This window comes from Girardinichthys multiradiatus, chromosome 21 (genome assembly GCF_021462225.1).
Source record: "Girardinichthys multiradiatus isolate DD_20200921_A chromosome 21, DD_fGirMul_XY1, whole genome shotgun sequence".
Lineage (NCBI taxonomy): Eukaryota > Metazoa > Chordata > Actinopteri > Cyprinodontiformes > Goodeidae > Girardinichthys > Girardinichthys multiradiatus.
In genome coordinates, this window is record NC_061813.1 from 6789945 (window position 1) to 6814492 (window position 24548).

Genomic DNA, 24548 nt, shown 5'->3' on the forward strand with positions numbered 1-24548 from the left:
CCCCAGGAAAGGAACACCAAGAGTGACCTCCGCTGCGGACGATAAGTTAATCCGAGTCACCAGCCTCAGAAATCGCAGGTTAACAGCAGCTCAGATTAGAGAACAGGTCAATGCCACACAGAGTTCTAGCAGCAGACACATCTCTAGAATAACAGTTAAGAGGAGACTGTATTAATCAGGCCTTCATGGTAAAATAGCTGCTAGGAAACCACTGCTGAGGACAGGCAACAAGCAGAAGACACTTGTTTGGGCTAAAGAACACAAGGAATGGACATTAGACCAGTGGAAATTTGATCTTGGTCTGATGAGTCCAAGTTTGAGATCTTTGGTTCCAACCACCGTGTCTTTGTGCGGCGCTGAAGAGGTGAACGGATGGACTCTACATGCCTGGTTCCCACCGTGAAGCATGGAGGAGGAGGTGTGATGTTGTGGGGGGGCTTTGCTGGTAACACTGTTGGGAATTTATTCACAGCATCTTGCAGCGGCATGCTATTCCATCCGGTTTGCGTTTAATTGGACCATCATTTATTTTTCTACAGGACAATGACCCCAAACACACCTCCAGGCTGTGTAAGGGCTATTTGACCAAGAAGAAGAGTGATGGGCTGCTGCGCCAGATGACCTGGCCTCCACAGTCACCGGACCTGAATCCAATCGAGATGGTTTGGGTTGAGTTGGACCGCAGAGTGAAGGCAAAAGGGCCAACAAGTGCTAAGCATCTCTGGGAACTCCTTCAAGACTGTTGGAAAACCGTTTGAAGCTCATCAACAGAATGCCAAGAGTGTGCGGAGCAGTAATCAAAGCAAAAGGTGGCTACAATATTCATAGTAATGAAAATAAAGAAAACTCTTTGAATGAGAAGGTGTGTCCAAACTTTTGGTCTGTAGTGTATATATCCTAGAAGGGCTGTCAAACTCCATCCTTGAGGAATGGTGTTCTGCAAGTTTACATGTCCCTGCTTTAACACATCGGAATCAAATGACTGAGGTACCACCTCAGCATCCAGACACACAACTAAAGCTTGCAGGACACCTAACCTCGAGGCCTGAATTTTTACAATGATGTCCTATAATATGGTTCTTGTGTTTTTGTCTTTTGCATATCTTTCATTGTAAAACAGACTGTGAAGAACTCTGGAGACAGCTTCCAGAAACGTTTTTTTGAGTGGGAAGCTGTAAGATATGACTTAGATAAAATGTTAAGGAAGGATATTTTCAGTTGTTTCACACTTTTTTGTTCAGTATATAATTCCACATGTGTTAATTCGTACTTTTGATGCATTTTTAGAAATGCTTGGCAGGAGAGACCTGGTGCCGCCATCTTAATTTCTTCAAATGTGAAGAAGACATCTGTTGCATAAAGAGTGGAAAAGTGAAGGGTGGCGGGCCAGTAATCCCTTAAATTTAGGTCATGGACTCCAGACGTCCAAGTAGCGTCACATGCCTCACACACCAGCGCCGGCCTTCTTAGATCATAACGATCTAAAACAACAAAAAATTCCACTTTAAAAGCTTATAATTTTAGAGTTAGCTCTTCATTATATTACAAACAATTGTCTGTGTTCTGCAACACACCTTGCAAATATTTATTTATTTAGTTTTATTTTGGTTTTGCGAAAAATTTTGATTTTTACCATTGATTGTGACCACAGCAACAGCCTTCCCTGGTTTGATCTTTAAACACTCTGATGGACATTCACATATTCTGACTGGGGTCTCCACAGGTACAAATCGTGCTAAAGAAGTTAACAATTGTTTAACATATACATTCACCAAAACTGTATCACAATGCTGTGACAAAGTTATGTAGAAACAGCTGAACCATAAACCAGAGCAATAACAACAAAGTAGAAAGTTAACAGTTGGAAAAAGAAGGAGGAGTGTTTAAAAATATTGAGCTTAGTTAAACTTACCATCATGGCAAAGAGTTTTATTTAAAACGTATGATGTTGGAGGCAATGGCTGGAAGAATCCAGCTGTCATGGTCTCTCTGTCATGAAGGACATATCTGGTGTGCATCATCACATCACATTTGTTGCAAAAGAAGGGGCGACGCAGACAATCGCGACAGCGAAGTGCAGCTGGATTGCTCCCACGCTGTTGGCATATGTGTGCTGACACACTTTGTTGAGCTGCCATAGTGTTCACCAAACTTTGTCTTACTTCCTTCCAACTCTCTGAAAAGAGACTTTTTCTTGTGCCCCAGTTTAAGGAAGCCAGAGGAGCTATTGGTAGTGATGGTTCATTAACCTCGCCTGGAGAATAATTCAGTGAGCTCTGGAGGTCTTGTAGAAAAGACTCTAAAAAAATAAAAACATTTTTACAGTTTATTAAAGTGTAGTATGGAAGCTGTAAAAGCAAAAAGCAATTGCCACAAATTTGGTTAAAATACCTAAAAATATTATCTATTAAAGACCTACCAACAGTCTGGAACATAGGCCACCTCATGTTATTAGAGGGACAGCTAGTCTTCTGACTGTGGCCAGCTGTAAATAGAAAATAAATGAAAATAACATTTATATCTAAAAAATTATTTAAACCCACATTTACAGCATAGATGTCCAATTCCCATTCAATACCTGTAATTGTCCTATCACACTCCCCTATATTAAGATTCAAATTCATAATAGTACTATAAACTTAAGTAATTTAGACTGTTAGATGTATGTAGTAACATGTTTGATTGTAACCTTTTTTAGTAGGTATGTCTCTACAACATGGTCATCATCAGATGGAAATGCATCCATTCTGTTTCACCTACAGTCTACAGCGTGACAAAATAGTAAAACTACTCATTTGTCTTACATTACAAACCTGTACCATGTCTCAGAGTTATTTCTATTCAAAATACTTTTATAATGCAATTAAAGATAATTTTGCATTTGGGAAAGTTATAAAGTAATAAATGCTGGTTGTTTACATAAAGCAATTAAACAACAATATCAAAAGTGGATGTAAAAATTAATACAATCAATGGATTAATTAGAAAAAAATATACTTTATATCAAAAAATGAATACATTAATTTATTTAAAAATGATCTCTATCTGTCAGAGATCAAGTTTTTTTTAAAACAGTACTAAATCTTAGTTGATTGATTTCTGGTTGATCTTGGTCTTGCATAGAGTTCGTTTCTATCTTTGTCCCTTTTTCTCCACCTGATTGATGGTTCAGGTATCTTCACAGGTACACCGGTATCTTTATCTTGCTTGAAATCGGCAATCAGGTCATCAATGTGTTGAAGTTGGTCATTTATTTCCTGTTCATTCGTCTCCCTATCCTTTACATTGTTGTAAATAAGCACCGTTTAACTAAATAATCTGAACTGAAACTATCTGTGTAGTTATGCTGCTATAGGCTTAGGCTGCTGGAGGACATAACGACCACTTTCACCCTATTCGCTACATTCTCAAACTACTCTCCAATTTTGCATTGTTTGCTGTTATTTCAGCTATTAACCTTGTTCTCTCTTTTCTCTTCCTAGAAGCTACACCTGGCCTGGCTCTGTGTCTGCCTGTGACACCTTTCTGGAGAGGGGAATCGTCCGAGCTTCTGCTGGCAACAACTTAACGCTCACCCTCTACCGATGATCCACATAGCCCTGTCTTTTAGTGTTTAACCCTTTCTCTCTCCTAGACATGGAAATTGACTGAGCTTTTACTGTAACTAATTATATGTGCTCTCTTTCAGACTCTATCCTTGAAAACTGGCTCAGAGTTTATCTGTTCTTTCTTTCTAGGTGAAACAACTAAAGGAGCTACATCCATTAACATTTACTTTTCCTTCCCATAGAAAGTACTTCTGTATCAGTGCTTCTGTGTTCTTTTTGTGTCTCTGCTCTGTTCTCTCAAACCCCCAGTCGGTCGTGGCAGATGGCCGCTCACACTGAGCCTGGTTCTGCTGGAGGTTTCTTCCTGTTAAAAGGGAGTTTTTCCTCTCCGCTGTCGCTACATGCATGCTCAGTATGAGGGATTGCTGCAAAGTCAATGCCAGTGACTGTCCACTGTCTCTACATGATCATCCGGGAGGAGGGAATGCTGCAAGTCACTGACTGGATGCAATCTGCTGGGTTTCCTTAGATAGAAAAACTTTTTATCCAATTTGAATAAAAAGCTAACTCCGACTGCACTGTTCAATTGTTAGGATTAATTGGAATGTATGTACCTGACTGTTGTGAAGTGCCTTGAGACAACATGTGTTGTTACTTGGCGCTATATAAATAAAACTGAATTGAAACTGAATTATCCAGGATCATTAAAGGATCGTTAATATATGGGTCACTCATGGCGACGGACAGACAAAACAAACAAACAAATTCACAAAAGACAAAAGAATATAGGCCAAGACACAGAAGGACAGGAGACACAAAAGAGGGACAAAGGAAAGAAGGATGACAGACGGGGCTCTTAAAAGTGCCTTTGTTTTAAAAATTGTGAAGGAGCTTGGTTGACTGGTGCAAATGTCATATTACTGAAAAAGCACCTGTTGAGAAAAAAACATTTTAGATTTCAGAAGCTCTTCATCTGTTTGCCACAGTAATAGACAACAAAGACAGGTGGAGAGGACTTTGGCTGTGCTGATGCAAGTTTGATTTGCCTTTAAACCTTGTACGATGCATACAAACTATACAATAAAATCACAGTGATGTGAGTACATCCAGTCCCTCAGCTGTGAAGCTGTCAAAACTTTGATTTAAATGCAATTGAATGAGCATGCTATAATCAGTGTTTCCAGAGAGGGCTTATAAAAGAAACCTGGGTGGACTTCAAGCATCGAAGTGGCAACAGCAAGCATGAGTAGAAACTTCACCGTGACTCTACCATGGCTAATTAAATGTAAGTATAGCTACTGTTGAATTTGATAAGCTCTCAGCGGCTACTTTAGCTAGCTTACAGCCAGTGGCGGATGCTGGTCTTTCAAGGAGGGGAAGCTCAATTTCAAGATCGCTGATTCGCTCATTTCGCTGTCAATCAAAAAGGGATTCAGAGTCAGACAGATCATCCAATCATCATGCAGAAGCTGAGCGTCCAGGCCAGCCCACTGCCCCATAGACCCCCAGAGAAGCTGAGGGTCCGATGGGCAAGACAAAGCCCAACACTTATCCAATGACTCGTCTCATTTCGCTGCAGCCGAAGCTGCCCCATAGACCCCCAGAGACGCTGAGCATCCAATGGGCGGGACAAAGCCCAGCATTTTTGCTTTGCTATTGAACTCACTGTTTAAAGCACGGTGAAGATCCGGGAATGAGTGAGAGGAAAGGCGTGTCGTTACCAGTGATAAGAAGCTGATTCTGAACAAAGGTTGTAGCACATATTTAGTCAATGGCATGTACACACAACAGTATATATTTGATCACTTATTTTTTGACATTTTAGGAGGAGCTGAGTCTCCCTTGCAGTCTTAGAGCAATCGCCACTGCTTACCGCTCATTTTATGCGCCAAAATAGGTTAAAAACCTATCTAAATGTCTTCAACTATTCACTGTTCCACAGTCTTGCCACCACTAACTTGTAAAACTATCAAGAGCAACTTTGTAAAGTAACACTTCAGAAGTTTTTTGTGTTTTGTAGTCCAAAAAATTGACAGATTCAGGTTTGCACTCACCCGGGTGCAGCTGACGCATACAATGACGTCAGCTTCTTCTTGGATTTTTTAGACGGGTGGCATCCATCCTTCTTCTTCTTCTCAAACATTAACTTCTTATTAATATTGGTGGATTGTACCTATTATACATGAGTGTGTAACCTCAAAGCCTCCACCTACTGTATTCTTTGTTTTAATTTTGTATTATGTTAAAATCAAAATAAGGCCTTATTTATAACCATGATGTTACGATGACATCTTTGACTCTGGTTTAATTCTACCATATTAAATTATGTATGCTTCTGTTAAACAAAAAAAAAGAAAGAGCCGTCCAAAGTGGAAGGTAAAATCACGACCGGAGGACAACATCTTTTACAGCTTAAATAAAATAAACTAAATGGTTAAAAAAGTACAGATACATCAGCTGTGCATGGATTTTAGCACTTTTTTATGCGTTTCAAAAAACTATAATGGACACGTCGTCCTTGTTCCCATATTGTCAGTTACAGACATTCAGGGAGCTCTATAACAGTCAATGAGAGCACCCTGCACGTCAAATAATGATGCGAAGGGGCTACCCGATGCATCAATATGTGACGCAGAGGGAGCCTGACCAAGCATCCCAATGTGACGAGTTAGGAGTGAGAACATGTTGGTTGTTCACAAGTACTGCCAGTCCACCTCCTTTACGTTTGCCGATCCTCTATAAATCTCTGTCTGCTCGTATGGTCAGAAAGCCTGGCAGAGATACGTTGGAGTTAGGGATATGATCCTGCAGCCATGTCTCAGTAAAACACATAGTACTGCATTCCCTGTACTCTGGCTGGGTCCTTTGTAGGGCTTGAAGTTCATCCAACTTGTTTCCCAATGATCTCACATTGCCCATTAGGATCGATGGAAGAGATGGTTTAAACTTCCTCCTTCGCTCTCTTCTCTTTGCTCCTGCTCTGCATCCATGGTGCCTTCTTTTTAACTCATCAGAGATTTGGGGTTGTAGTTGACGTATTATTTGAGTTTTTGAGATATTAACCAGCTGCTCCCGGCTGTAAACAAACAACCCCGTTGTCAGGTTTAAACAACCTAAAATACTTATAACATCACAAAAAGAAGAGAGAGACAAAGAATTAGTTATTTACCCGCATGCGAGGAGAAACGGACAGTGATGTGCTTCAGTTACAAATCTCACACCGCTCTGAAAATCTGTCCGACCCTCTCTTTTTATTATCTTTTCGGGGGTCCCTAATTACAAAGAACGACATTCTCTGAGGATGGGAAACAACAGCTGCATCGTAACAGGTCATAAACAGCATTATCTTTTAACAACACACTTCCACAGTCTCCTCCAATCTTAGGATCAGTGCGTTGTCCGTTCAGCACAATCAGCCTTCATCTTTTATGACCTCCTCAACTGCGGACTGCTTCCTTCTCAGCTCCATTTATGACCTTTGCCTGCAGACAAACTCATCACATCCTTTACTCACACAAACATCATGAAAGGTTATAAAAATCAAATAGTCAAGTTAAGGATAGGAGAAAATATAAGATAAATCTATATTAAATTATTCCAACACCCGTTGCCATGGTGACACAGCCTCCACAGAGAGACCCAGACTTCCCCCTCCCCAGCCACTTGGGCCAGCTCATCCGGTGGAATCCCAAGGCCTTCCTAGCCCAACCGAGAAACATAGTCCCTCCAGCGTGTCCTAGATCTTCCTCTGGGCCTCCTCCAGGTGGAACGTGCCCAGAAAACCTCACCAGGAGGTGTCCAGAAGGCATCCTAACCAGATGCCCGAGCCACCTCAACTGGCTCCTCTCGACGTGGAGAAGCAGCGGCTCTACTCTGAGTCCCTCCCGAATGACTGAGCTTCTCACCCTATCTCTAAGGGAGAGCCCAGATGCACTGCGGAGGAAACTCATTTCAGCCACTTGCATCTGTGATCTCATTGTTTCGGTCACGACGCAAAGCTCATGACTATAGATGAGGGTACGAGGGAATGTAGATCGACCAGTAAATCCAGAGCTTCGCTTTTTGACTTAGCTCTCTCTTCACCATGACAGACAGGTACAGTGCCTGCATCACTGCTGACGCAGTACCAATCCGTCTATCGATCTCCTGCTCCATTTTTCCCTCATTCGTGAACAAGACCCCAAGATATTTGAACTCCTCCAATTGAGACAGGACCTCCCCCCCAACCTGTAAAAGCACTCTACCCTTTTCTGACTCAAGACAATGGCCTTGGAGGCACTGATTATTATCCCGATCGCTTTACACTCGGCTGTGAACTGCTCCAGTGAGAGCTGTAGATCACAAGCTGATGAAGCCAATAGGACCACATAATCCGCAAAAAGCAGAGACACAATCCTAAGGCCACCAAAACAGATCCCCTCAACACCTTGGCTGGCTGCTAGAAATTCTGTCCATTAAAGTTATGAAGAGAATCGGTGACAAAGGTCATCCGTGGCGGAGTCCAACCCTCACCGGAAACGAGTCCGACTTACTGCCAGCAATGTGGACCAAGCTCTGACACCGGTCGTACAGCCTGTATCAAAGGGCCTGGTACCCCATACTCCCGGAGTACCCCCACATGATTCCCAGAGGGACACAGTCGAACCCCTTCTCCAAGTCCACAAAGCACATGTAGACTGGTTGGGCGAACTCCCATGCACCCTCCAGGACCCTGCTGAGGGAGTAGAGCTGGTCCAGTTTTCCATGGCCAAGACGAAAACCACACTGCTCTTTGTGAATCCGAGGTGCGACTAGCCGACGGACCCTCCTGTCCAGGTCATCCAAATAGACCTTACCATGGAGGCTTAAGAGTGTGACTCCCCTATAGTTGGAACACATTCTACGTCCCCCTTTTTGAATAGTCACATTATACGCATGCGCATTATATGTCCCCAGTCTGCCAAGCCAGTGGAACTGCCGCCGATGTCCAGGCGATGCTGCAGAGTCGCATTAGCCAACACAACCCTACAAGATCCAGACCCTTAATGAACTCCGGGTGAATCTCATCCATCCTTACTACTGAAGAGCTTTTTAATCACCTCGATGACTTCCGCACCAGATATTGGAGAGGCCCCAAGGTCCCCAGGCTCCACTTCCTTAGGGGAAGATGTGCTGGTGGGATTGAGGAGGTCTTCAAAGTACTGTGCCCACCGACCCACAATGTCCTGAGTTGACGTCAACAGCACACCCTCCCCACTGTAAACAGTGTTGGTAGTCCCCCCCGAGACGCCGGATGATGGACCAGAATTGCCTTAAAGCCGTACGGAAGTCGTTTTCCATGGCCTCTCCAAACTCCTCCCACACCCGAGCTTCTGCCTCAGCAACCATCCAAGCCACATGCCGCTTGCACTGCTGGTACCCAGCAGCTGCTTCCGGAGTCCCACGGGCCAAAAAGACCCAACAGGACTCCTTCTTCAGCCTGACAGCATCCCTTACTGCCGGTGTCCACCAGCAGGTTTGAGGATTGCCGCTGCGACAAGCACCAACAACCTTGCGACCACAGCTCCGGTAAGCCGCCTCGGCAATGGAGGCGCGGAACATGGCCCACTCGGACTCAATGTCCCCCACCTACCCCGGAACATGTTTGAAGCTCTCCCGGAGGTGGGAGTTGAAGCTCTGCCTCACGGGAGACTCCGCCAGGCATTCCCAGCAGACCCTCAAGATTCTTTTGGGTCTGCCAGGTCTGACCGGCATCCTCCCCCATTATTGGAGCCAGCTCACCACCAGGTAGTGGTCAGTGGAAAGTTCCGCTCCCCTCTTCACCCGAGTGTCCAAGACATGCGGCCGTAGATCAGATGACACAACAACAAAGTCGATCATCGAACTGCGGCCTAGGGTGTCCTGGTGCAGATATGGACACCCTTATGCTTGAACATGGTGACAGTTATGGACAATCCATGACAAGCATAGAACTCCAATAACAAAACACCACTCGGGTTCAGAACGGGAGGGCCATTCCTCCCAACCACATCCCTCCAGGTCACGCTGTCATTGCCAGTGTGAGCGTTGAAGTCCCCCAGCAAAACAAGGGAGTCCCCCGGAGGGGTGCTCTCCAACACCCCCTCCAAAGACTCCAAAAACGGTGGGTAGTCTGAACTGCTGTTTGGTGCATAAGCACAAACAACGTCCGAACCCGTCCCCCCACCCATAGGCAGGGGGAGGCTACCCTCTCCTTCACCAGGGTAAACCCCAATGTACAGTCGCCAAGATGGGAGGGCAACAAGTATGCCTACCCCAGCTCAGCACCTCTCACCAGGAGCAACTCCGGAATGGAAGAGTGTCCAACACCTCTCAAGGAGACTGGTTCCAGAGCAAGAGCCGTGAGTCGAGGTGAGTCCGACTATTTCTAGCAGAAGCTCTCTAGCTCGCACACCAACTCAGGCTCCTTCCCCACCTGAGAGGTGACATTCCACATCCCGAGAGCCAGCTTCTGCAGCTGAGGATCAAGAGGAATTTGTGTTGTTAAAAATAAATAATCAGAATAAAAAGTAACAGAGCTACTCCAACCTGCTGCTACCTTGAGCGACACAATTCTACAATTAACTATTATTAATTACTGTTGGAATAACTGCATACAAAGGGTTTTTGTTCTCATTACCAGTTTTTAGGTATAGCAATCAAAGTTGAAAAGCTTGACATGTGAAGATTTGTTGTGGAAAATGCCAGAATGATGAACTCTTTGGGAGAAGTCAATAAAATACTACCCAAAGGTAGGCCAGCAAAGCCCAGCTTCAAATCGTTTCTTGTGTGTGTTTCAATAGTTGCTGAAGCACCCGCAAAGTCATTATCAAAAACTCCTGCTGTGAAATATGGTACCTAACACTGTCAACCTATCAGTGGATACTGAAGGGAGTTTTCAAATGTTTACTTTATTTCTGACAGTTCAGTGAAGGAGTGGTGACATCTTTAAGTAAGAAAATATCAATGTTGGAACTCTTCAGATGTTGACCAAGAAGCACCTTTAAAAAGAAACTCCTTTATTTTGTCTGTTCTTAAAGGCAGGTGTTTTTTTTTTATATGGGCCTTTTACTTGTGTTTGTTCCTTCTTTATCTACTATGTATGATAGAGTGGAACCCTTCTTGTCACTTTAAAGTAACTTTGCTTTGTTTAACATTTCATCAGTCAGAAAAATTTTGTTCCAATATCAGTGGCATCAGATACGCAGTTACCAGACACATTGGCTGATGCTTTCCAAATGTTTCACTATTTTTAAGCGTGTTCACTAATGGAAATAAAAAAAACTTGGCTTTTTTCTTTTTTCATACACAAAGAATAACAGTAGTAATGGGGTTTGATTTCTAGTGAAAATAAATCCAATGAAAGATAACATTTTGCTTCAAGCTCAATGATTTTCTTTTATTTTCACCACAACTTATAATGGGCTTTCATCTGGGTTAGAATTTCATCCAGGACTGAGTATGGCGTCTGCTTTATTACGTTTTTTCTAATATTTATCCAATAAACAGTCTTGCTTTAAATATTTTTTGGCACAATCCCAATCTTAAACAGCTACAGGGTGACAATGGAGAGCAAACATTCCCTTATAATTGTATTTTCCCCATCGCTGCTACACTCTCCTGCACTATCAAACGGCTATAAAAATCAGCAAAAGCTTCTCACAACTGTTATACTACAGTAATGATCTTTTTCTGTATATAAATAATATAGAACTCAGTAATCTTTTGAAATGAATGCAAAGTTGTCTTTTCCTTCCTAACACAATGCTTATCTCACACCTTGACTTCTGCTTCCAGCTAGAGAGATATTTTAGTTTCTGTCATGGAATCCTGTCTTCAGTGAAAAAAATAAATTATATGATTTGAAAGAAAAAAATATCTTTTTTTTGGCTGGGTGTGATAAAGTACTAAGAACGCATGTTTTCTAACTTCCTTTTTAGTCAGTACCTGATAACATCATGATGGGGGGATTTATGTGTGTTTTAGTGCTGACAAGACCAGAATTTTTCCACTTAGATTATTTTTCATTATAATTTGGTTCTGAATTCCAAAGAGGGGGACCACACCAGTCCAACACCTCTGACAGACAATAACAGCCATTGCCTTCTTGGAGAGATGACCTCGACGAAGGGTCAATCAGATATTTTACGGAGATTTCTGTGTGTCTTTGAGAAGTGACACAATGTGATTAAAGCTAATCTAAAGGCATATTTTCAGTTTAGTTAATAGTGTATTCTGATGCAAGAATCTGTTGGACTTCAAAGACCTTTTTCTCTTTGAATGATTATTTCTGCTGTCTCCAAAGTTTCCTTAAAGCTAAATCAGTTATTTAAAGCTCCAAATTAAATGCAAAAGCTTGAGGTAACTGAACTGAACTAAACTGAATTAACTTGGATGAATTTGGGTTGAACTAGTCTCCATATACTTGGAAAAGGGCTAGGCCACATTGTCTTGTAAAGTGACTTTTGTTTTGAATTGGTTCTATGATGTATGTTCTGTATGAAGACATATCTGCAGAATGTAAAAGCAAACATTCAGAGGATGCTCATTCAGCTTATGAGATTTTATAAGTAATTGACTGTCTACATATACTTGTGTCAGTTACAGAACATTTTATTTGCATGTTGATTGCAGCATAAGAGTGTATTGTGTAGATATACTGTTATTTGTACATCACTTCTTATAGTATATGTGCCTGAACAAAGAAAAAATGTCAGTGCCAAAGTTGGTATATTCCCAGTGCCATGCGGATTTATTATTTTTCTCTTAAACATTTAAACACAATAAACAGGTTGCAGCCAAAAGTAAGAGGCCGTACTTGTGCCCTAGAGACATCTGAAAATGAATGACTCATCAGAGCAATCCCTTGGTGTTTATGCTTTTTATGGAACTGTGATTCCGGCGAATTGTGTGTTTATCTACGTGACAGTGCAAGATGGTGTGTGTTGGTTATTGCACACACTGGGTCACTGAACATCATCAGTTTTCATCATATTGTGCCCTCAAAACATCAACCTATGCTGCTGACCTGACTCCTGCATATGTAGTGAGCAGGCCAGTGTTGCCCATCTGAGACAGGATGAAGCACTGACATTAATGAGTTGAAACATCATGTCCTATGAGGTGTACCAGAAATAACCATGAGCTAAACACCACACTCAACTCAAAAGGTCCTCTGTGACATTTTCAATGTGTGTGTGTGAATGTGTTAGTTTTACATTCTGGTTAATCATTAACAGTTACTTTCTATCTGCAACATCAGTTAAAAAAGACCCAGCAACTGTGGTCTGCTCACAACCCAGGGAAATACTTGGGAAGTTTCATCCAGAACTGTGTTGAAATGATCAGCTCCATAATTGTTCTGTTTAGAAAGGGGGCACCGGGTTTGCTCAAGCTCTCTACTGATTGATGTCAGGCTTCATATGAGGGCATTAAACGGGCTCAATGTTTGAAACATACACAGTGCAGAAGGTTTGAGCTCAGAGGGGGCGCCTGGTTTCAAATTTGGAACCAGAGTTTAGAAGGTAGAACCTCACAATAATGTTTGCCAGTTTCCAGGACTCCAGTATATTAATATAGTTATATTAGATTAAAACTTGCATTTATGTCTAGTTTCTAATTCAAGCTTAGTGCATATAATAAGTATAAGAGCCAGATGGTTCATACAAACCTGTTATGTTTTTTTTTTTTTTGTTATTACTGCAAAAATTAAAGACTTTTTTGTTTTCTACAGATACAAAGAAACTGCTTTTCTCATCTGGTACGGAGACATCCTGTTAATGATGTGTCATCTCTGTGTTATAAGAGAAACGTAGTCATACATGTACGACAAATGTAGGAGTTCTGGTTGGAAATTGCAATTCATGCTAAGTAATCAGCCATTTTCTTTTATAGAAACTAAGTGAATGTCATCTCTGGTGCTATCGAGAAAGCATCCTGCACATCCTGACCTTAGCATTAAACTTTCGTGATACTTTTCATAAAAATAGGTGGTGTTTTTTGTCTGCCAGTACAGTTCAAGTATTTAAATATGTCATCATATTTACCACTATTCCCTCAACTGTCAGCAACACAACTGTCTTTGTGTTTCTGTTTTTGCTTTCTGACATCATTAGTTGACTTGGTTCTGTATGATTTACACACTGTTTCTGGACCTTAGTCTAAGCTGTAATCACTTTTAGACCTGGTAGTTTTGCATGACCTAAACCTTGATAAAATATCTAGGTCATTTCTAGGTCTAACTCAGTGCTACATGCTGAGGTCTTAACATTCACTCATGTCTAAATAAAGTAGATATCTATTTTAAGGAGGATCTGGTGATCCAGCCATTTCACCTTCAGATTTTACAATCTTTGAGTGTCAAAGTGGCCTATGGCAGGGGTACAGATGGCTGTGATTGATCTTTCTCTCCTGTTTTGAGGGAAGGCAGAAGGTTTAATTGGATGCCACCTCATTCTAAGTCGGGCAGTGGGGATATGTGGTGGCGAGGTGTAGTTTAGGCTCCATTAAAGAGGAGAGATGAAGTAACAGTTCAGTGTTTCTAATCAGTCTCAATGTTTCTATCTAATCCACACCAGCAACATTCTGAGAGGACTTGTGCTTCAGAGAAGAGAGGCATGTGAAAAAATTACTCATTGGGTTAACTCAATTTAATTGATGGGAGTTTTTCCAACCAATAGCTTTTTGCTAGCTGAACCAAATCCACATACATCTGCACAGTGTAATTTTACTGAGTCAGTTAAACACTTTTTTTTTTTTTCAAATACCTTTAAAAGGAAATAATCACATACACCAAATGTGAATAATTTTGGTTGGTTCAACTCAACATAATGTACTGTAATTCTGCTGAGCTATATTCGTCCCTGCATTGAATTAAGTTATTTATGTTCAACTAACTCATACAATTTAAATAACCTAATGAAAAATACATTTGTTTGATCAACTCGATTTTATTTACTTGTGAACAAACATGAATATCACATGGTCAAAATAACCTCGGCAAAATCAAAGTGCCAACAAGATATGTGTTTTCTTGTATTTTAAGCTTCTCTATTCTGAAAAGGACTCACCTTTGTAGTATTAGACAAAGCTGAAAATACATCTTTGTCCTCTTTGTATAAATCTGGCTCCAAACAGCAATTTTTTAAGTCAAATGTTCACTTAGTGTATATATTTAGTAACATTTGCTGTATATTTAAGTAATTTTGGCTGTCAAGGAGCAATAACCTATTCTAAACATGAATACAGTCCACAATAAATGCATGCCACACAGCGAACAATTAAAACGATCCAACACTTGTGCACACTTAACAGGTTTTCTTTAAAAACTGTTTTGGTGCCAAAGGGTAGTTGTTACTGAGCCTTTCATAAACATATCTAAAAACGTGAAAGAATTATCTACTACAGCCTTCATTAGGTTTGAGCACAGAAGGCAGTGAAAGGTCTATTGAAATGTGTTTGTTGTTATTCTTCCACATTCATTTTGCGCTTCTAATTCTTATACAAAGTAAAATTGACATTTAGGATGCCTGAACATTCTCAAAACTCACCAAATTTTACACACACATAAGGCGCATTGAAAATGTACAGGGGTTGGACAATGAAACTGAAACATCTGTCATCTTAGTGTGGGAGGTTTCATGGCTAAATTGGACCAGCCTGGTAGCCAGTCTTCATTGATTGCACATTGCACCAGTAAGAGCAGAGTATGAAGGTTCAATTAGCGGGGTAAGAGCACAGTTTGGCTCAAAATATTGAAACGCACACAACATTATGGGTGACATACCAGAGTTCAAAAGAGGACAAATTGTTGGTGCACGTCTTGCTGGCGCATCTGTGACCAAGACAGCAAGTCTTTGTGATGTATCAAGAGCCAGTATCCAGGGTATCCAGGGTAATGTCAACATACCACCAACAAGGACAAACCACATCCAACAGGATAAACTGTGGACGCAAGAGGAAGCTGTCTGAAAGGGATGCTCAGGTGCTAACCCGGATTGTATCCAAAAAACATAAAACCACGGCTGCCCAAATCACAGCAGAATTAAATGTGCTCCTCAACTCTCCTGTTTGCACCAGAACTGTCCGTCGGGAGATCCACAGGGTCAATATACACGGCCGGGCTGCTATAGCCAAACCTTTGGTCACTCATGCCAATGCCAAACGTCGGTTTCAATGGTGCAAGGAGCACAAATCTTGGGCTGTGGACAATGTGAAACATGTATTGTTCTCTGATGAGTCCACCTTTACTGTTTTCCCCACATCCGGGAGAGTTACGGTGTGGTGAAGCCCCAAAGAAGCGTACCACCCAGACTGTTGCATGCCCAGAGTGAAGCATGGGGGTGGATCAGTGATGGTTTGGGCTGCCATATCATGGCATTCCCTTGGCCCAATACTTGTGCTAGATGGGCGTTTCACTGCCAAGGACTACCAAACCATTCTTGAGGACCATGTGCATCCAATGGTTCAAACATTGTATCCTGAAGGTGGTGCCTTGTATCAGGATGACAATGCACCAATACACACAGCAAGACTGTTGAAAGATTGGTTTGATGAACATGAAAGTGAAGTTGAACATCTCTCATGGCCTGCACAATCACCAGATCTAAATATTATTGAGCCACTTTGGGGTGTTTTGGAGGAGCGAGTCAGGAAATGTTTTCCTTCACCAGTATCACGAAGTGACCTGGCCACTATCCTGCAAGAAGAATGCTTTAAAATCCCTCTGACCACTGTGCAGGACTTGTATATGTCATTCCCAAGACGAATTGATGCGGTATTGGCCGCAAAAGGAGGCCCTACACCATACTAAGAAATTATTGTGGTCTAAAACCAGGTGTTTCAGTTTCATTGTCCAACCCCTGTATGTGTATTAAAGATGGCAAAAATACATTCAGATATTGCCTACCAGCTTCCCTTAAACACGTGACCTTCCAAACAGTTTTAAATAGAGCTTTGAAAACTGGTACTCATGTTGAAATATACAGGCTAAAAAAAACTCCTCAAAGGTATGGCCTTACTCCAACAGGAAGTCTGCCATTTTGGATCAAAGGAGCCATTTAAGGTTTTGTACCTGCTGCTGGACAAACTCTTCACAAATTGTCTTTAAACTAGTTCAGTGCACTTTTAAAGCATTTCATATTCAAGTTAACAAAACGTGAGTTTTTGTCCAGGGTTGTAGGCATGGCTAGAACTTTAAGTTGGACCTCTTGCCATAAGACAAGGAACTGCAATAACTGACACATAAAATTTCTTAACCATCTCAATAGCACATACATTAGGTAAGGTAAGGTAAATTTATTTATATAGCGCTTTTCAGTAACGAAACACTCAAAGCGCTGTACATACAATTACAATACAATCACAAAGAAAATAAACACAGATACAGACACAGACTACAATCTTTCTAAGAAATCTAAAAGTCTATGAATCCTTCTGGGAAATCTAAAAATCTCTGGCCAACATTCCAATGATACAGATAACATTAATAATCCTTTGGGTTTTACTGGTAAGAGCTGGTTCTAAACCAATCATTCCAAAGAGGTAATTATATAATTAAGTCATCTATGTAGGGGAAAGCATCTTGTGCTAAGCTTTTACTGGTACTGAAGTTGAACTAAGTAATAACAGTCCATTGTAGTCTAATTACAAAAGCTGGGTCATTGGTGTAAGAGCAGCTAAAGTCCAAATTACTAATAATATTTGGCTTTCGCTGGTAATCCTTCTGATGAAACTAAAAACCAATGAAAAAGTAATGAAATACTAATAATAATTGGCTTTTGCTGGTAATCCTTTTGAGAAATTTGAAAATCTATGAAAAGTAATGAAATCACACATTTAGGTAAAGTAAGATAGGAGGGGAAAAAATCATATTTCAGATTCTATTCTGAGCAGAATAGAGTCAAATAGTACAAAAAACCTCAGCAGGGGTAAGCAACACACTCATAAGTAAAGATTTAGCAAGGGTACGGTGGAATCTTGAGGGCACGAATATATACAAGTCTGAGTGTTATTGCAAGAATTAGACTGTCAACACCGATAGAAGCGCCATTTTCCTTGAGAAGAGAGGTGGAAGTTTTATCAATTGGTCGCATAGTCCTATCAGCACACAGCTGGAAGGGGAGTGCTGGGGAAGAGCCTCATGTTTATATAACATCCAGGAGATATGTTGTCGATAGCCAGTTGACAGAAGTTGCCAAGGCCACATTGGGGAGCCAGATTTAGAAAAACAATAAATGTTGTGGTTCAGGCAGTTGTGAATTTCCAACTACCTTAAGAGTTTTACTGGTATGTCTCAATTGCGAATCCAAATAGCCAAATTTCTGGTACTCTACGCAGATCTGGAGCGTATAACTTCTCCGAGATTATATCCTTTAAACTCTGAGTCCAACCGCTGCCAGGCTGCAATTCTGTTCAAGAATTGTGTCCAGCTTGCAATTCTGCCCTCTTAACATTTCAGTCTGAGTGTTGATTGCTTTACAGACTCCATCCAACATCGCAGGCAGCTTTGGAATGCTTTGAACAGCCGCCCACGTTTTGCAAATTACTCTATAAGCCAGGTAACCACCAACTCCAAAAAGTAGAAATCCTGTTATCAAAGTCCAAATATTTACACATTTTCTATGTCCATACATTAATGGTAAACAGGTACTCAACAATACTACATATGATCAAAATCAGACCTCACTTATGCCTACTGAGGACAGGAAGTCAATTCTTTTTTTTTTTTTTTATTAAAAAGAAGCTCAATAGCTGTTAGATTTATCACCTTCAAAGACCCGATAACCTTTAAAGTGACAGATAATAAGTTGGTTTTACTTGGTATCTAATACCCTGCACATACAGTATATCCATCAAATATTTTGTGAGTGTGGCAAACTGACACCACAGAACCCCCTTGAATATTTCAAATGATCAGTCCTGCCCATTGCGTTTGGATTCACGATTGAAAAGTTTATTTGCCATTTTCACCAGGGTCCATTTGAATTTTTGTGTGCACCCAGACAGTTTTCTAAAAATACAAAGAAACATGAACAAATAATTATGTACATCAAAAAGAGATGACTACAGGTCCTTCTCAAAATATCAGCATATTGTGATAAAGTTCATTATTTTCCATAATGTCATGATGAAAATTTAACATTCATATATTTTAGATTCATTGCACACTAACTGAAATATTTCAGGTCTTTTATTGTCTTAATACGGATGATTGTGGCATACAGCTCATGAAAACCCAAAATTCCTATCTCACAAAATTAGCATATTTCATCCGACCAATAAAAGAAAAGTGTTTTTAATACAAAAAACGTCAACCTTCAAATAATCATGTACAGTTATGCACTCAATACTTGGTCGGGAATCCTTTGGCAGAAATGACTGCTTCAATGCGGCGTGGCATGGAGGCAGTCAGCCTGTGGCACTGCTGAGGTCTTATGGAGGCCCAGGATGCTTCGATAGCAGCCTTTAGCTCATCCAGAGTGTTGGGTCTTGAGTCTCTCAACGTTCTCTTCACAATATCCCACAGATTCTCTATGGGATTCAGGTCAGGAGAGTTGGCAGGCCAATTGAGCACAGTGATACCATGGTCAGTAAACCATTTACCAGTGGTTTTGGCACTGTGAGCAGGTGCCAGGTCGTGCTGAAAAATGAAATATTCATCTCCATAAAGCTTTTCAGCAGATGGAAGCATGAAGTGCTCCAAAATCTCCTGATAGCTAGCTGCATTGACCCTGCCCTTGATCAAACACAGTGGACCAACACCAGCAGCTGACACGGCACCCCAGACCATCACTGACTGTGGGTACTTGACACTGGACTTCTGGCATTTTGGCATTTCCTTCTCCCCAGTCTTCCTCCAGACTCTGGCACCTTGATTTCCGAATGACATGCAGAATTTGCTTTCATCCGAAAAAAGTACTTTGGACCACTGAGCGACAGTCCAGTGCTGCTTCTCTGTAGCCCAGGTCAGGCGCTTCTGCTGCTGTTTCTGGTTCAAAAGTGGCTTGACCTGGGGAATGCGGCACCTGTAGCCCATTTCCTGCACACGCCTGTGCACGGTGGCTCTGGATGTTTCTACTTCAGACTCAGTTCACTGCTTCCGCAGGTCCCCCAAGGTCTGGAATCGGCCCTTCTCCACAATCTTCCTCAGGGTCCGGTCACCTCTTCTCGTTGTGCAGCGTTTTCTGCCACACTTTTTCCTTCCCACAGACTTCCCACTGAGATGCCTTGATACAGCACTCTGGGAACAGCCTATTCGTTCAGAAATTTCTTTCTGTGTCTTACCCTCTTGCTTGAGGGTGTCAATAGTGGCCTTCTGGACAGCAGTCAGGTCGGCAGTCTTACCCATGATTGGGGTTTTGAGTGATGAACCAGGCTGGGAGTTTTAAAGGCCTCAGGAATCTTTTGCAGGTGTTTAGAGTTAACTCGTTGATTCAGATGATTAGGTTCATAGCTCGTTTAGAGACCCTTTTAATGATATGCTAATTTTGTGAGATAGGAATTTTGGGTTTTCATGAGCTGTATGCCAAAATCATCTGTATTAAGACAATAAAAGTCCTGAAATATTTCAGTTAGTGTGCAATGAATCTAAAATATATGAATGTTAAATTTTCATCATTACATTATGGAAAATAATTAACTTTATCACAATATGCTAATATTTTGAGAAGGACCTGTAGAATTGTGTAGCCACTAGAGGCAGTGAGAAAGTAAGGACAATAAATAACATTACTGCAATTAGTTTGCTTAAACATATTACCCTTCATGGTTGAAGGTCCTGTGAGGTTGTGTGTATATCTATATTTAAGGGTGTCTCTGGTGAATGTCCTCGGCAATCAACCTGACAGTAGATGGGAAGAAACTGTTGCAGAAGCATGTGGTATGTGTGAAAATGCTATCTGGCCTGTGGTGTCTCAGACTGTGTCCAGAGTCTCTCCATATGAACAGTGTGTGTGCTTGATGTTTTTTGTCCTCTATGATGCTGCATGGCCTTCCCCTACAGTGGTGTGTGTATATGTTGTTCATGGCCAATAGTTTTGTTCACAGTGTCTGTGAAACACTGCAGAGCCCTCCTCTCAGTCTGGGTAGTGTTCCCATACCAAACTGTAATGCCACTGGTGAGGATACTCTAAACCAGCCCTCCATATGTCACAATGAGAGGTTGCTGCCTGAGCCCTGCCCTTTCCAGCAGCCATATGAAATGCTTTCTTCACACATTATTGGATTTCTGATAGCAGGATTTCTGCTTTTTGGAGTTGGCGGTTACCTAGCTTATCGAAAGATTTGTAAAACATCGGCAGCTGATCAAAGCACTCCAGAGCTGCCTGGGATGTTTGAAGGGATCTTTAGAGCTCTCAGCACTCAGACTGATATGTTAAGAGAGCAGAATCGCAAGCTGGATGCGATTCTTGAACGGAATTGCAGGCTGGCTGCGTTTCCCGGACTCAATGGTGATATGATTTAATCTTGGAGAAAGTTGTTTGCTCAGGATCTACTGAAAGTACCAGAAATTTGGCTATTTGGATTTGAAATTGAGAATGCCAGTAAGACTTTGAAGGCAGGCAGAAAATCACAGCTGGCCTGAACCAAAACATTTATTGTTTGTCTAATTCAGGCGCCCCGATATGGCCTTCACAGGCTTCTTATCAAAACATTTCTACTGGATGTTCTGTAAATACGATGCTCTGCCCCAGCAACCCCCCCTCATCTGTGAACTGAACTGTATGGCCGTTTGATAAAAGTTCCACCTCTCTTTCAAGGACAATGGCACCTTCGTCAGTGTTGACAGTCTAATTCTTTGCACACATGATCATACTTAAATATTGGCACCTCACGAGTCCACCATGCCCCTGCAAAATCTTTGCTTATGTGTGTTGCTTTCCCATGCTCCTTATTTTTACCTAAATGTGGATTTCATTTCTTCATTTCTTCTACTTTTCATAGATGTTTAGATTTGCCAGTGAAAGGAAAATAATACTAGTTTCTTAAAAATTTGAACAAAAGCTGTTTTTACACCAGTGACTCAGCTTCCTTAGTTAGAACTCAGTGATTGCTTAGGTATATTTCAATGGATGCAAATGATTGTTATTATTGGACTACAACTGCATTATACCAGCGAACCCAAGGATCATTCTCTCTTAGCACAAGATGCTTTCCCCTACATAGAGGACTTAATGATATAATTACCTCTTCAGAAAGATTGGTTTAGAACCAGCTTTTACCAGTAAAACCCAAAGGATTATTAATGTTATCTGTATCATTGTAATGTTGGCCAGAGATTTTTAGATTTCTCAGAAGGATTCATAGACTTTTAGATTTCTTAGAAGGATTGTAGTCTGTGTCTGTATCTGCGTTTATTTTATTTGTGATTGTATTGTAATTGTATGTACATATATAAATAAACGTACCTTACCTACCTTATCTCTACATTGTCAAGTTATTTTAATTTCTGCCTTATACAGAAAGCCTACAGAAAAGTAAAATATTGATGCATTTTAATTTGCTTGAGTGTGGACTTTGCTAACTATGAATATTGTAGCTTCACACTGAAGGCATCAAAACTATGAATTAACACATGTGGAATTATATACTGAACAAAAAAGTGTGAAACAACTGAAAATATGTCTTACATTCTAGGTTCTTCAAAGTAGCCACCTTTTGGTTTGATTACTGCTCCGCACACTCTTGGCATTCAGTTGATGAGCTTCAAGAGGTAGTCACCTGAAATGGTTTTCACTTCACAGGTGAAACATGAGAAACTCTTGTTGGTCAATCTCAGTAAGCCAACCTTTACAACCTCCTCCAGTTTGCTTATTGCTGTGGAGTTGAGCAAGGGACAGAACAGAATATCTTTAGAGGAAGCTTAGATTCTTCAGTGTTTGCTCTTCAGTGTGATCTGCTCTTCTACAGACATCTACAGGAGATCCTGCCTGCCAACAACCACCAGCATCTAAAAGTACTATTTAAACAAAAAGTAATATGAGTTACAACAACATTTAATTTCCCTTCTGGGAATAATACATTTTTGAAGTGAATTAAATTGAATGGCAAAACATGTCTGATGTGACAAAGGCTTTTTAGACACAGCAGGAATTGTTAGGGATGTTTAGTTATTTGTAATCTTCCAAAATGTCACACAATGGCAAAAATTTTACATGGTACTTTATATATGTGGGAATTTATATATAATTTATACCAACATGGGTGCTTGCTTATATTATGAAATTAGGGGAGCAAATTGGAAAAATATGGAGTGATAGGTGAAGTAGGTTGGCACGAAGACTTAGCAGTTATTTATAGCGTTTGTTTTTTGCTAACTAGTTTCAAAAAAGAATAATGGGAATAACATAGGCGGTAAATTTCCCTGACTGCAGGGATTCATCTGATTTATTGAGATCCAAAAATGGGGGTTCAAAAACATGTTCGCTGCCCCACTTTTAATAATGGAGAAAGCAGTTGCTCCACTTGCTCAATTGGTTTATGTTGTTGCATACCTAAGGTTTTGGAGATTCTGGAAACTATCCAAACAAGCACCAACACAGAGTAAGACTGTAAAAATAACTTTACAGGTTAACTAGTAGACTACTCGTGCTTGGTGACAGAAGGGTATGCGTCAACCAGTCTTAATATGATAAATACGCTCTAGTATAGAACTCCACAATGTAACTCCTGGAAATGTGGGTCATATTTTTAATCTGACCTCTGAGACTTGAGTCATGTGTGCAGTATAAAGCAAACCAAGGGCTGAACTTGAATAGACACACTACCTGAAAAGATGCCAGTGGCAAAACTGGAGCACAGAGGCTAACTGTCAAGCTAATGCTTTCAAGCAGTGAGGGAAAATTATAGCTTTACTTTCAAACCTGAAAAAATATAGATCTTGTTAAAGATATACAAACATAATAGTTCTATGATGAGGACGCATATGTGCAGTCCAGGACTACCTTAGCTGAATTTCTGGCTACTTTTATAAATGGTCTAGGTGAGAAAAGAATAAGTCTGGTACCGCAAGAACAACCTATTAGTTATTGTGAAGATAGTTTAAAATCAGTCCAAGGTTTCCTCTGCATCTCAGCTTTTAGCTGTTGTGATAGGCTGTAGCCCGTCTGGCCCTCTGTGACCTCAAACTGGAAAATGGATGAATAGATATTTTTCCAGCTTCAAAAAGACAGCACCAGTGTAAAATGCACACGAGAGAGTGAAAACTTTATATGATTTAATAATGCTATGCCTGTCAAACAGACGGGGAAGCGTATTTAGAATAGGGCAGAATATAAGAGGTTGGGACTCAGTTCTGGTGAGATTTAACCCAATCACTCAAAAGAGTGAGTTTAAGGAACATATATTACACATGCATGCATATGAATGTTACAAAAGAAGAGATGGAAAGATACACTCTGAATGAAGTGATCCATTTTGTGAAATGAAAGGAAATAAAGTTCCTGGTCTGCGGCCAAAACTGGGAATACATTATTATGTTTGATCAAGAGTAGTTTTCTAGCTCAAGAGATATGGGGTTTTTTTTATACTACCAACAGACGTTGCACTTCACTCACAGAAAACCCTGCCCTTGCACTGAAAAAGACCTTGACTCAAAACAAATATAGTCTTCTCCACCTCAAAATTGTGTTTGCGGAGTCCAATACAATGTTGCTTGTACAAATGTACTTTCTCTTCAATTTAATCTCTTGTCCTTATACTCACACTCGCTCATGGCAACTCAATGAGGTTCTAACCAAAAATGCACATAAAATGCTATTTTTGTGTTTTCAGAAATAGAATAAAGGTTCCCTCAAGTTCAAACTATATTTTAGAAATACCCAGTTTAGAATGATCAGGTTCCATCTGACAACTTTAACACCACCATCGCATTACTGTGTATCTGCATTTGCTTCAATGCAAAAATGATGCAGGAAGACAAGATACCCTGTCTTCCTGCACCATTTTCGTCTATTTCAAGGTACTATAGTCAGAATCAGAATCAGCTTTATTGCCAAGTTCGTA